The 12,431-nt window shown below is 39.9% G+C and overlaps 2 protein-coding genes across 2 annotated transcripts in view; both read right to left on the bottom strand.

Moving 5' to 3' along the window:
• Window positions 1–12,431, bottom strand: part of RNF144B (ring finger protein 144B) — a 170,808-nt gene that overhangs the window by 80,892 nt on the left and 77,485 nt on the right. The window lies entirely within an intron of this gene.
• The window catches only part of LOC309865170 (uncharacterized protein), a gene marked incomplete at its 5' end in the record, with an annotated part of 59,646 nt that overhangs the window by 3,242 nt on the left and 43,973 nt on the right, over window positions 1–12,431 (bottom strand). The window lies entirely within an intron of this gene.

The following is a 12,431-nucleotide window of genomic DNA, read 5'->3' as shown; positions in this document are numbered from 1 at the left end:
GAATATAAAATAAATAAATAAAAATAAGTAAGAGAATCAACCTTGAGGCATTTTCTTAATGTAACGGCCACTGTTGGCAGACAGGAATCAGGAAAGATAAAGAAAGCACATTTTAAGAGGTTAGCTAATTCATTACTGTCAATACAAAACTTTGGGCCCTTAGACCAAAGTTCAACGCAGAATCCACATTTTAAATGATCATGCAATTAAGTTATAATCTTCTGTCAACAGGATAAGGGAAGAAGCTGCTGCTGTGAAAACATATATTAGGCAATGATCATGCTGCCTGCTGTTGGAAACAGCAGGGAGAAAGGAAAAAATTGTATAACTAAATCACAACAGCATTGATTATTTTCACTACATGAATTAATAGAAATTGCATTTACATTTTAATAGGACTAAGTAAACACATAGAACACTATAGTAGTATGTGGACAACTCTTTCAGATCTGGAATAAAATACCCCGGAATAAATTTAACCAAGGAAGCAAAAGCTCTGTACAATGGAAACATAAGATACTAACAAAAGAAACTTGAAGGCTCAAGGAATGGAAAGACGTTCTATGCTCACAGACTGGAAGAATGAACAATGTTAGAATGTCCATGCTGCCCAGAGCAAACTACAGATTTGATGCAGAGAGAGAGCAAGAGCAGAGGGTTGGGTGGGGGCCAGAGCAAGAGGAAGCAGCGGAATCCCCACTGAGCAGGGAGCCCGATGCGGGGCTCAATCCCAGAACCCTGAGATCATGACCTGAGTCAAAGGCAGACATTTCACCAACTGAGCCACCCAGGTGCCTCTTGAGCATTTACTGCTCTCCCAGAGAAGCTGTTAGATGCTAGAAAGACAAAGAAAATTGTATGTGGTTCCTGTCCCCAAAGAGCTTGTAGTCCAGGGAAGGAGTCAGACAAGAAAATCAATAATCAGGGTGCGATGGTGAGTGAAGTGATACCCATGACAGTCTAGGGGAGCACAGAGAAGAGCAATTTAGCTAAAGGAAAGGGGCTGGTGAAAAAGAAAGACTTTCCGGAGAAAGTAACTTGAAGCTGAGTCGTCAGGCAGCCCCGTGGGAAGGGTGGACCCAGGTGAGTGAGTCAGAGGCAACCACCAATACACGCACTACGTGGTGTCTGTCTTAAGTCAGCCAGAGGAGATGCATTCAGAACCCAAGAATGAGAGCCTGAACCCATGTGGTGATAACTGGCCTAGAAAGGAAGGGGGCAAACGGAGAGAGATTTGGGAAACAGAAGGGAATGGAACCTGGTCTCCTATCGGATGTGGGGGGTGAGGGAGAGAGAGGAGCCCAGGCTGCTGGTGCCACAAACTACGCGTGGGAATGGAAGAGGAGCAGTCATACGGAAAGCAGTGATTCAGTTTGAATCCTTTAGAATCTGAGGGGCCCCTGGAACATACTGGAAGACTTGTCTCAAAGGCCATCAACAGAGAGATCTGAAGTGGCGAGGCTTTCAGGAATTAGCATCATTTAAGTGGTGGTCATGGATGAGCTCACCAAGAGCTGAGATCACCCAGGAAAGATAGCATGCTGTAGAGAGAAGCAAAGCTTTTGGACCTGTACAAACTTTCTTGTCAGGTCATTAACTGTGTGACCTTAAACAAGTTTTAACAGACCCAAAGCTCCATTTTCTCAGCTATGAAATAGGAATGATGATATTCATCTCATGGATTGTTGTGAGGGTAAACAAGTAGTTCGTAAAGTAGGTAGCACAGTGCCTGATGACACTACCCAAGTCTTTGGGGTGGGTCAGTGAATGTCATCTCCTGGAATTGTGCAGTACACGAATTGCTCAGCTGTACAGCACGGCCCTGCCCTGATACACAGTAAGAACTTGCTCACTGCTATTCATCTAAGGAAGGGAAATAGGAAGTGAAAAGACGGGAATCAGAAAAAAGAACCCAGGGGAACCTGGGTGGCCCAGTCAGTTAAGCATCTGACGCTTGATCTCAGCACAGGTCTTGATCTTGAGGCCGTGAGTTCAAGCCCTGCATTGAATTCCATGCTGGGTGTGGAGCCTACTTAAAGAACAAAAAGAAAGAAAAGAGAACCCAAAGGAACCCCAGTATTTAAAGGGCAGGTAAAAGAGGAGTCCTCAAATAAACCTAAGAAGGAACCGCTTCTTTTAGTCTGCAAAAATAAATGTAACAGTTGAGATCACAGACTGAGATGTAAAATCCAGCCAACTACAATCTGTAACAATATTTTTCCTGAGCAATAACAGATGTGATATTACAAACTGTCCACCTGAGACTCTAGTCATTTTGATATTCATAACAGAGAATCATTCCCTAATCTGAATTATAGACCATCCTACATGAACAGTAAGCAATCCACACTGTAACGGGAATTCTATTAACTTGTGATCTACCTAAAGTCATATAAAAGCAAAGCCAAAGTAAGTCCAAAGCATACTCAAAGTTTTCCCTACATAGGAGGCCAAAAGTAAATATAGAAATAGAGTTACTAGTTTTCTCAACATGTATGTGTAAAATGCAACATAATAATATAGACGACATTATATGTAGTATATAACAGATACGTTATAAAATGCAGAGGTCCTACATAAGAAGAGAATCAAGAGGAATTTCTTCTTTTCAAAACTGTTCTCTTTAATATAAAGAAAAACCAAGGGGCTCCTGGTTGGCTCAGTTAGTTAAGTGTCTGCCTTTGGCTCAGGTCATGACCCTGGAGTCCCAGAATGGAGTCCAGCTTCGGGTTCCCTGCGCAGAGTCTGCTTCTCCCTTTCCCTTCGCCCCTCCCCCTACTTGTGTTCTCTTGCTCACTCTCTCTCTCTCTCAACTAAATAAATAAAAAAAAAATTTTTTTTTAAATCAAGATTCATTCTTAGGCAGTTGAAATTGCTCGTCTAATATGCCTCAGTAGGCAAATTAGTAACACATACCTTAGACATGACATTTTAATTACATCCTGCACTAAAACCTAAATTAAAGAAAAAAGGTTTGCTCAGTTTCAAAAATCAGATGAAAGAACACAAGTATTGGGAAACCAGCTTCTGCAATAAAGTGCAATTCTGTCCACAGGAAAAGATGTGAGGCAAAGGTCGCAGTGTTCTGCCACTGCTAATTGCCATTTCTCCTTTCCAAACAGCTATAGCTTCATTTGCATTTTCCTGGTACATCTAATGAGGCCCGTGTTTACACCCAGGCAACTCTTACTGAGGGTATTAAGCACAGAACTAAGACTTAGACACAATAAAAATAAGACTTAAGAACATTACCAAAATAGAGGCACCTGGGTGGCTCAGTGGGTTAAGCCTCTGCCTTCGGCTCAGGTCATGATCTCAGGGTCCTAGGATCGAGCCCCACATCAGGCTCTCTGCTTGGCAGGGAGCCTGCTTCCTCTCTCTCTGCCTACTTGTGATCTCACTCTGTCAAATAAATAAATAAAATCCTTGGGGGGGGGGAGAGCATTACCAAAATAATGTGAGAGAAACTATTCTGGAGATATGCTTGGAATGATAGGACAGTCATCCAATTACCTCTGACTTGTTAACAGAAGTTTTCAAAAGCTGGAGACATGTCATTTGGTTCAATTTCAACCATGCAAGAGCATCTCCCAGAGCAAGTCAAAACCAGCTGAGCCCCAACAAGAAAAACTTGACCAGAATAATCTCAAGCTGCCACAGGAGAACCCATCGTGACGCACGATGGAGAGCTTAGCCAGAGAGCAACGCTCCAAAGGGTTCAGGTGTTCAAGACTCTGACTCTCCCACATATAACACCACTAGCAAGCTGGGATTATGGGCCGAGCAGAAAATGGGACTCAGCATTCTTGTCCATCACCTAAGTGCAGGGAAAATGACTGCATTAGGCCTGCTTCAGATTCTCCACTAAAAGAGTCCCTGGATGGCTCAATCAGCTAAGTGTCTACCTTCAGCTCAGGTCATGATTTCAGGGTCGTGGGATTGAGCCCCATGTCGGGCTCCCCACTCATCGGGGGCCTGCTTCTCCCTCCCCCCACACCTCCGACCCCCACTCATGTTCTCTCTCTCAAATAAATAAATAAAATCTTCTTCTGAAAAGAAAGGTTCTCCACTAGAAAGTCCAATGAAATAGTCTTCAGAATCTTTTTATTTGCAAAGATTGCATTAATCCTTCTACGAATATTAACTTCTCCTCTAAATTCCTGCATATCAGACAATCGATTAAAAAAAGTCCCCAAACAATGCTGCCATACATTATCATCCCAGACACTGTGCCAGTCGGTGACCCTCTTTCCTCTTCTTACAAAAGAGTGAATCATAACGTCCCCAGTGAAACCAGACGCTAGATAGAACTAACAAATACAATCTATCATCTGCAACAGATCAAAGAAACCAAATTAAGGCGTGGAAGCCACAGCTAGACGGAAGCTGGATTGGGAAATGCAGGTACCGCGAAAGGGAGGGATCCTCTTCTGTATAATGCAACAGAAAAGTCTCCCTTTCACTTGGGAAGCCTGTTTCCTTTCCACACCCTCACCTTTCCCCTCAAGTCCTCCAGACCTTCCTCAGCACATGCCCAGGTATGGAACTCGGGCAGAGCTTCTGCAAGGACTTTGCTACATATTAACAACTGTAGCAGAAGCCACCGACCCTGTGCAACAGTGGCCAACCCAAGGGAATCTGAGAGATCCTTCTTACAGATCAGTGTTCCTTAAGTGGATCTTTCTCATTCCCTTTGGCCTCTGGAGAGGCCTCTAGATTGGGAAATATAGGAATTATCAGTTGAAGCAAGAACTACGATTACGTGACATGTTTTTGCAAAGGGCCCTTTTCCAGATTGTACCTGACCCACTTAACTGCACTTATCTCGCAGAAATCACAGTGCCACTAGTTGCAAGTAATTAACAATCTTGTAAGGCCAGTAGTGAAGAAAATAATTTACTGCCCAGAGTCCTCTCTGTTCAGATGCGTCAGTCTTTCTCTCCCTCCTCTTCTCACTCAGATTTCTCTTTATTCCTCAACTATGGCACCTAGGGAGCACTCAAATTATTTCTATCTTCTCGGTGGTCTGTCAGGAGTGTGTCATAGCTTGTTTTTCACTTCCCACATCAGCCTGTCACTCACCGTGTGCTCAAGTTAACAGCCTGTGGTGTCTTGTAAGCATTTTTCTCTGTTATCATTGAAACATGTGCACACACTCCCCGCTTATCTCAGATCTGTGAATTAACTATTCATATTCTTTGTCCATTTTGCTTTAGAATAATTTATATTTTTTCTGCCCATTTGTAAGAGCTCTTTTTAAATTATAGCTATTAACACTTTGCCTGAAATATATTTTACAAATGCTTTTTCCAAAAAAAAAAAAAAAAAAAAACTGATGCCTTTCACTATCTGACTTATTTCACTTAGCATTATGCTCTCTAGATAGCCATGTTGTTGGAAATGGGAAGATCATGTTCTTTTTCACGGCTGAGTAATATTCCATTGTATTTCTCCCACCTCTACTTTTCTCCATTCATCTACCGATGGACGCTCAGGTTGCTTCCATATCTTGGCTCTTGTAAATAATGCTGCAATAAACATAGGGGTGCAAATCTTTTTGATTAATGTTTTTATTTGCTTCAGATAAATTTCCAAATGTGGAATTCCTGGAAACTTAATCCGGGCAAGCTGTCTCCAGGACATCTCCCAGCTACGGTGCTCTATGTTCTATTTTTCATTGTTTGAGGAACCTCTGTACTATTTTCCATAACAGCTACACCAATTCACAGTCCCAACAACAGTGCACAAGGGTTCCCCTTTCTCCACATCTTCACCAACACTTGTACTTTCTTGTCTTTTTGACACTAGCTATTCTGCCTAATGTGAAGTGATTATCTCATTATGGCTTTGATTTGCATTTCTGTGATGCTGAGTGATGTTGAGAATCTTTCCAAGTGTCTGTTGGTCATATATATGTCTTCTTTGGAAAAATGTCTATTCAGGTCCTCTGCCCATCTTTTTAATTGGACCTTGCTTTTTTTGGTGATGACTTAAAGAGTTCTTTATAAATTTTAGATAGTAATCTAGGGTTTCCAGTCTTGATTGAGGGTTTCCCAAAGACCTGAATGATCTATTTCTGAATCTACTCTGTTCCAAGGGTCTATTTGTTGGTTGCTAGGCCAATACTATTTTGATTATAATGGCTTTATAATATTCCTATATCTCATACTAATCTTCAATAGAATATTCATCAATATAAAATGTTATGATCATTTTATGCAATTTTTTAAAAACCCATGTATATTCTGTTTTTGAACTGTGGGAAATTTATATATTATGTATATTTTATGGTTTTTTTATTTAAGGGAATAATTCTGCCATTTCTTAGAACTTATGCTTAGAAAAAAGCTTCCAATTTCTACATTTATCTCACACCCAGCCATCTCCCCGAATAGTTTATTCATTCTACTAGAGTGGCTGTTCTGTTTCTAATTTAGTCTCACATTTGGGGGTGTATACACAGTCATCTCAGCAACAAGAAAAAAAAATTTTTAATCTCTTCCAATGTCTTGTTGCATTTCCTATAAGATCAAAGATAATGATAAATAAAAATGCTGGTCTTATATATTCTCATCTAGATCCTTATTTAACTGTTTTTAGTATTTCACCATACAAAGTAAACCTGTTGTTAGTTTTTCACAAATAGTCTTTATTATGTCTAAATAATTTCCTTCTATTCCTCCTTAAGAGTTTTATTAAGAGTAGTACTGAACTTTACTAAATGTTTTCTCAGCAGCTACTAATATGATCATGTTACTTTTCTTTTGAATTTTTGATATAATGGATTTGGTGGCTGGATTTTCTCATATTGAACCAAATTTATATCCTGCAATAATCTGTTCTTGACCATATTGTATTGTCTTATACTAATATTAAAGGAATGCTGGTTTCATAAAGTGAATTGGGGAGGTACTTATCCTTCCCAGTGATCTGGAAACATTTAAATAAGTGTAATTATCTGACTTTTTTTTTTTTTTTTAAAGATTTTATGTGTTTGAGAGAGAACGCGCCTGCGCACATGCGAGAAAGAGAGAGGGAGAGAGGGCCAGCAGGGGAAGAGACAGAGGGAGAAGCAGACTCCCCGCTGGGCAGGGAGCCTGACCACAACCACATAGGGCTCTATCCCAGGACCCTGGGATCATGACCAGAGCAGACACTTAACTGAATGAGCCAGCCAGGCACCCCTAATTATCTGACTCTTAAAGACAGAATGACCATAAAATTTCTCATTCAAACCAGGACACCCTGAGACTGAAAGAAGATGTTAATAAACAATTAAAATCAAGTCACTTTTAAAATATATAGTGGTTGACAAAAAAAAAAAAAAGTTGGGGGGCTGCCTGGGTGGCTCAGTGGGTTAAGGCCTCTGCCTTCACCCCGGGTTGTGATCCCAGGGTCCTGGGATCGAGCCCCACGTCCGGCTCTCTGCTCGGCCGGGAGCCTGCTTCCTCCTCTCTCTCTGCCTGCCTCTCTGCCTACTTGTGATCTCTACCTGTCAAATGAATAAATTAAAAAATCGAAAAATAATAATAATAATAATAAATAAAATAAAATATATAGTGGTTGACAAAATAGTTGGTTTGTGGACAAATATATTGGTGGACTGACAGGTTCAATTCAGAAATTTTCAGAAGTAAACCTTTAAATAAATAAAACAACATGTTTGCATTCATTAAAACAATTTTTAAAGTTCTTTATATGGTTTATTTTAATATTAAAAATATGGCAAGTTAGGAGCAACTGCGTGGCTCAGTCGTTAAGCCTCTGCCTTTGGCTCGGGTCATGATCCCAGGGTCCTGGGATCGAGCCCCTCATTGGGCTCCTTGCTCAGCGGGAAGCCTGCTTCTCCTTCTCCCTCTCCCCTGGCTTGTGTTCCCTCTCTCGTTGTCTCTCTCTCTGTCAAATGAATAACTAAAATCTTAAAAAATAATAATAATAATAAATTAAAAAACAAAAATTAAAATATGGCAAGAGAAATTATTCTTGGTGCATATTCAAGTACTTAATCAGTTTGGCACTAATACTGAATCATTGCTATTTTTATGAAAGATGTTATATTTTCAATATAATCTTATTTTTTATTTTTTATAAAAATTCCTGGACTGTTCTTCAAAGGTATTTTTCATGTTAATACATTTGGAAATTATTGAACCCTTCAATAGACTCTTTTCTATAGACCATAATATTTTTAATTGAGATATACTTTCTCTTCACTGCCCAAATACCTGGTAAGCTCAAAGAAAATTCTACTGCATGGAGTGTATTCTTAATTTGTATTTTATACTGAGACCTGTAAATATTTAAGCCAAAGTATTCTAAAAGATACTGTATTTTTTTTGTTTTTAATATCTTTCTTGGAGAAATAGTTACACAAAATTTTTCATAAAATGAATTCTACTTATGATTCCTTTTACTGTTTCATCAAAGTTAAATCCCTTGAAATCACAGACCTTCTCAAATTTAATCTATTTTGAATTCTTGAGGAAAACACAAGTGTATCCTACTAAAAATAGTAGTTCTATCAAAAGAATCTTCCCTCAATTCCAGATATTCTAAGTGCAACTATAAAATTTCAAAATTAAACCCTGTATACCATTTTTGCATTCTTTTCACTTACATTGCTCAGTTCCTACCTTACAAGGATAAATTCTAGCACCTTCCTGTTTGCGAGGTTTGTTTTCCATAACTGCAATTTACAAAACTTCAAAACCTGAATTTTTTTTTTGCTTGCTCCGTTCATTAATACTTCGATTAAAAATTTCTAATTGATCTCAAACAAAATACAAATTTAGAGGACTCTTTTGCAAAAGAAAAAAAATCCATATTATCGATCAGCACTGATTTACAAAGCAGTTCTTCAAAGACTCAAAATATTTGTAAAATCTGATTGAGGATGACCAGCAAGGACAGAAAACACGTGCTGGATGCCAAAAAAACTTTTCATACTCCACATCAGCTGCAACACAAAAATGTTGTAGTTCACCAACTCAGTGTATGTAGAAGAGTATTTGTGAAATTTGGCTGTTAATTCTACTTTCATTGTAGTTTGTTTGAAAGAAATAATGACTTCTCTATGCTGTTATATATGCACATTTCTGTTCCATGGATTTTTTTTTTTAAAGACTTTATTTATTTTGAGAGAAAGGGGAAGAAAACACGAGCATGGAGGAGGGGCAAAGGGAAAAGTACTGCCTTCTGAGTGGGGAGCCCCATATGGGGCTCAATCCCAGGACCCAGAGATCATGACCTGAGCTGAAGGCAGACACTTAACCAACTGAGCCACCCAGGTGCCCCAGTAAGATCAGTCCTTTTTAAAAAATATATATATATTTTATTTATTTATTTGACAGAGAGAGACAGAGCAAGAGCGGGAATACAAGTAGGGGGAGTGGGAGAGGGAGCAGCAGGCTTCCCACTGAGCAGGGAGCCCAATGCAGGGCTCGATCCCAGGACCCTGGGATCATGACCTGAGCCGAAGGCAGACGCTTAACTGACTGAGCCACCCAGGCACCCCCAGTCCTTTTTTTTTAAGATTTTGTTTCATGGATTTCTTATCCTAGTAATTCCATTGTGTATACTTGGACATTGTGCCCCACCAAAGTCCTTATTTGTGTTCTCACTGAAAAAGAAATCATTTTCAGCACCTGCCATGGGCTGGATCTGAATGTGGGGGTTGAATCCAGAGAGTGCCAGGCAGCTTCCCCGACGGGGACGAGAAGTGTTCTAAAACTGAACGGCATGATGTTTGTACAATTGCACAAGTTTTCTGAAAGTCTTCCAACAGTGCACTTAAAATGGGTAAAACTTCTGGTACATAAATTTTACCTCAGTACAGCTGTTAAAAATATAAACTTCAGGGACACCTGGATAGCTCAGTCGGCTAAGAAACTCTTGATTTCAGCTCAGGTCATGATCTCGGGGTCATGGGATTGAGCCCCACGACGGGCTCCATGCTAGGCATGGAGTCTGCTTAAGATTCTCCCTCTCTCTCTGCCCCTCCACCCCTTTCTTAAAAATATATATATATATTTTTTGATGGTAAACTTTTTTAAAAAATTTATAATGGAATTCACAGTAATATTAAATATTTAAACTTCTGCGGAATGGTTTTTCTAAAAGCTTTTCTGAATTTTATGAAAATAATTACACCATTCAAGTAAAAAATGTAATTGATTTTCTTTTCGAAGCATCTGGTAATATTTATATGAAACTAGTATAATCTGTGTGTTAACTCATCTTCCGCTAATGGAGCCAACAGATCAATAGCGATGACTTCACTTTTTTTTTTTTAAGAGATTTTATGTATTTATTTGACACAGAGAGGCAGAAAGGCAGGCAGAGAGAGAAAGGGAAGCAGGCTCCCCACCAAGCAGAGAGCCTGATGTGGGGCTCGATCCCAGAACCCTGAGATCATGACCTGAGCTGAAGGCAGACCCTTAACTGCCTGAGCCACCTGGGTGCCCCTCATTATCATCTTTCTTAAGAGACAGAAATTCAGAAATTCAGAATTCAGAAATTCAATTTTTCATGAAACTTTTCAACTCTTTAACTCATTTTCTGCAAAAGGGAACCATTTCAAAGTAAATTTCTTTTTTTTTTTTTAAAGATTTTACCTATTGAACAGAGAAAGAGAAATCACAAGTAGGCAGAGGGAGAGGAGGAAGCAGACTCCCCCCTGAGCAGAAAGCCTGATGCAGGGCTTGATCCCAGGACCCTGAGATCATGAACTGAGCCGAAGGCAGAGGCTTAACCCACTGAGCCATCCAGTTATCCCTCAAAGTAAATTTTACAGTTATTTGGTTATCAATTTACACCACACAAAAATGACAAAACCACTGCACCTAGAACACTCAGATTCCCACACTTTGCACTGAAGTTAGCCTGGCAGTTTCATGCTTTCTGTAGGCCACAGAGGCGGGTGAAGAGGGGATGGTACAACCATCTGGTATACCTTCAGGCAGGCCTAGGAGCACTGAGTACTTCTCCCACCAGCAGTCCTGGGACAGATTAGTGATCCTCAGCCACCAATGTAGGATCAAGTTTCATTTTATTAGCCAGCGAATTACATGCTGTCCTTTAAAAGAGGATGTAAACTAACTTGCACTTGGAGAGAACTTGGGGGTTGGGGGGATACAGGGTTATGTCTAAGCATGTGTTAAAAGTAAAAACATTCTTCACAACACAAACATCACACACACCATTAGAGACCACCGCACAACCTGATATAATAAGGTAGAGGATTACTATCCCATCTTATTTCAGTTCATGCCAAAATGATGAGTCCAGGGGCACCTGAGTGGCTCAGTAGGTTAAAGCCTCTGACTTCGGCTCAGGTCATGGTCCCAGGGTCCTGGGATCGAGCCCCACATCAGGCTCTCTGCTCAGCAGGGAGCCTGCTTCCCTTCCTCTCTCTCTGTCTGCCTCTCTGCCTACTTGTGGTCTCTGTCTGTCAAATAAATAAATAAAATATTTTTTTTAAAAATCGTGAGTCCAGAACCAATGCCACAACAGGCAAAAACTGAGACTTCTGCTGATCTTTTTGAACCTTCTGGATGAGTCTATACTGGTCATTTATGTTTTCTCTTCCATATTTTCAAATGTGTTTCTATAGACTTCTGCACAGTTTTCATGTATATTTCTTTTTTTAAAATTTTTTTTAAGATTTTATTTATTTATCAGAGAGAGAGAGAGAGCGAGCATAGGCAGACAGAATGACAGGCAGAGGCAGAGGGAGAAGCAGGCTCCCTGCTGAGCAAGGAGCCCGATGAGGGACTCGATCCCAGGACCCTGGGATCATGACCTGAGCCGAAGGCAGCTGCTTAACCAACTGAGCCACCCAGGCGTCCCTCATGTATATTTCTTATCATTCTTTTGGACTCCCTTGCTTATATGGTTGTGTCTGTTTCCTCAATCCTAACTTAAAATTTTTTACTGTTCCCACTTTTTTGTCTTATTTAGTCTTTCTGCTTTTTTCTTCCTATTTCATTAATTCTAACTTTCAACCTTATCAGAACCTTTTTTTTTCTTTTTTGAGGGAAGTAGATATTCTGCTAATCTTTTCTTCATGAATAAAAGATATATATTATATATGTAATATGTGTATATATATATTTACTGTTTTAAGTTTTTCTTGGCATAAAGTTTTGGGTATATACTATGCCCTAAAAATTGGAGTACAAAGTATAATTTTTACTGCTTTCCAAAGAATGTACCATTTTGGGAGTACGTGGGTGGCTCAGTTAAGCGGCTGCCTTCAGCTCAGGTCCTGGTCCTAGGGTCCTGGGATCGAGTCCCGCATCTGACTCCCGGCTCAGCAGGGAGCCTGCTTCTCCCTCCTACTCTGCCTGCTGCTCTCCCTGCTTGTGCTCTCCCTCTCTGTTAAATGAATAAATACAACCTTAAAAACTTTTAAATAATAATAATAATAATAA

This window comes from Mustela nivalis (assembly GCF_964662115.1).
Source record: "Mustela nivalis genome assembly, chromosome: 5".
Taxonomy (NCBI): domain Eukaryota; kingdom Metazoa; phylum Chordata; class Mammalia; order Carnivora; family Mustelidae; genus Mustela; species Mustela nivalis.
Note: the sequence above shows the minus strand (reverse complement) of the source record. Positions and strands in the feature narration are given on the sequence as shown.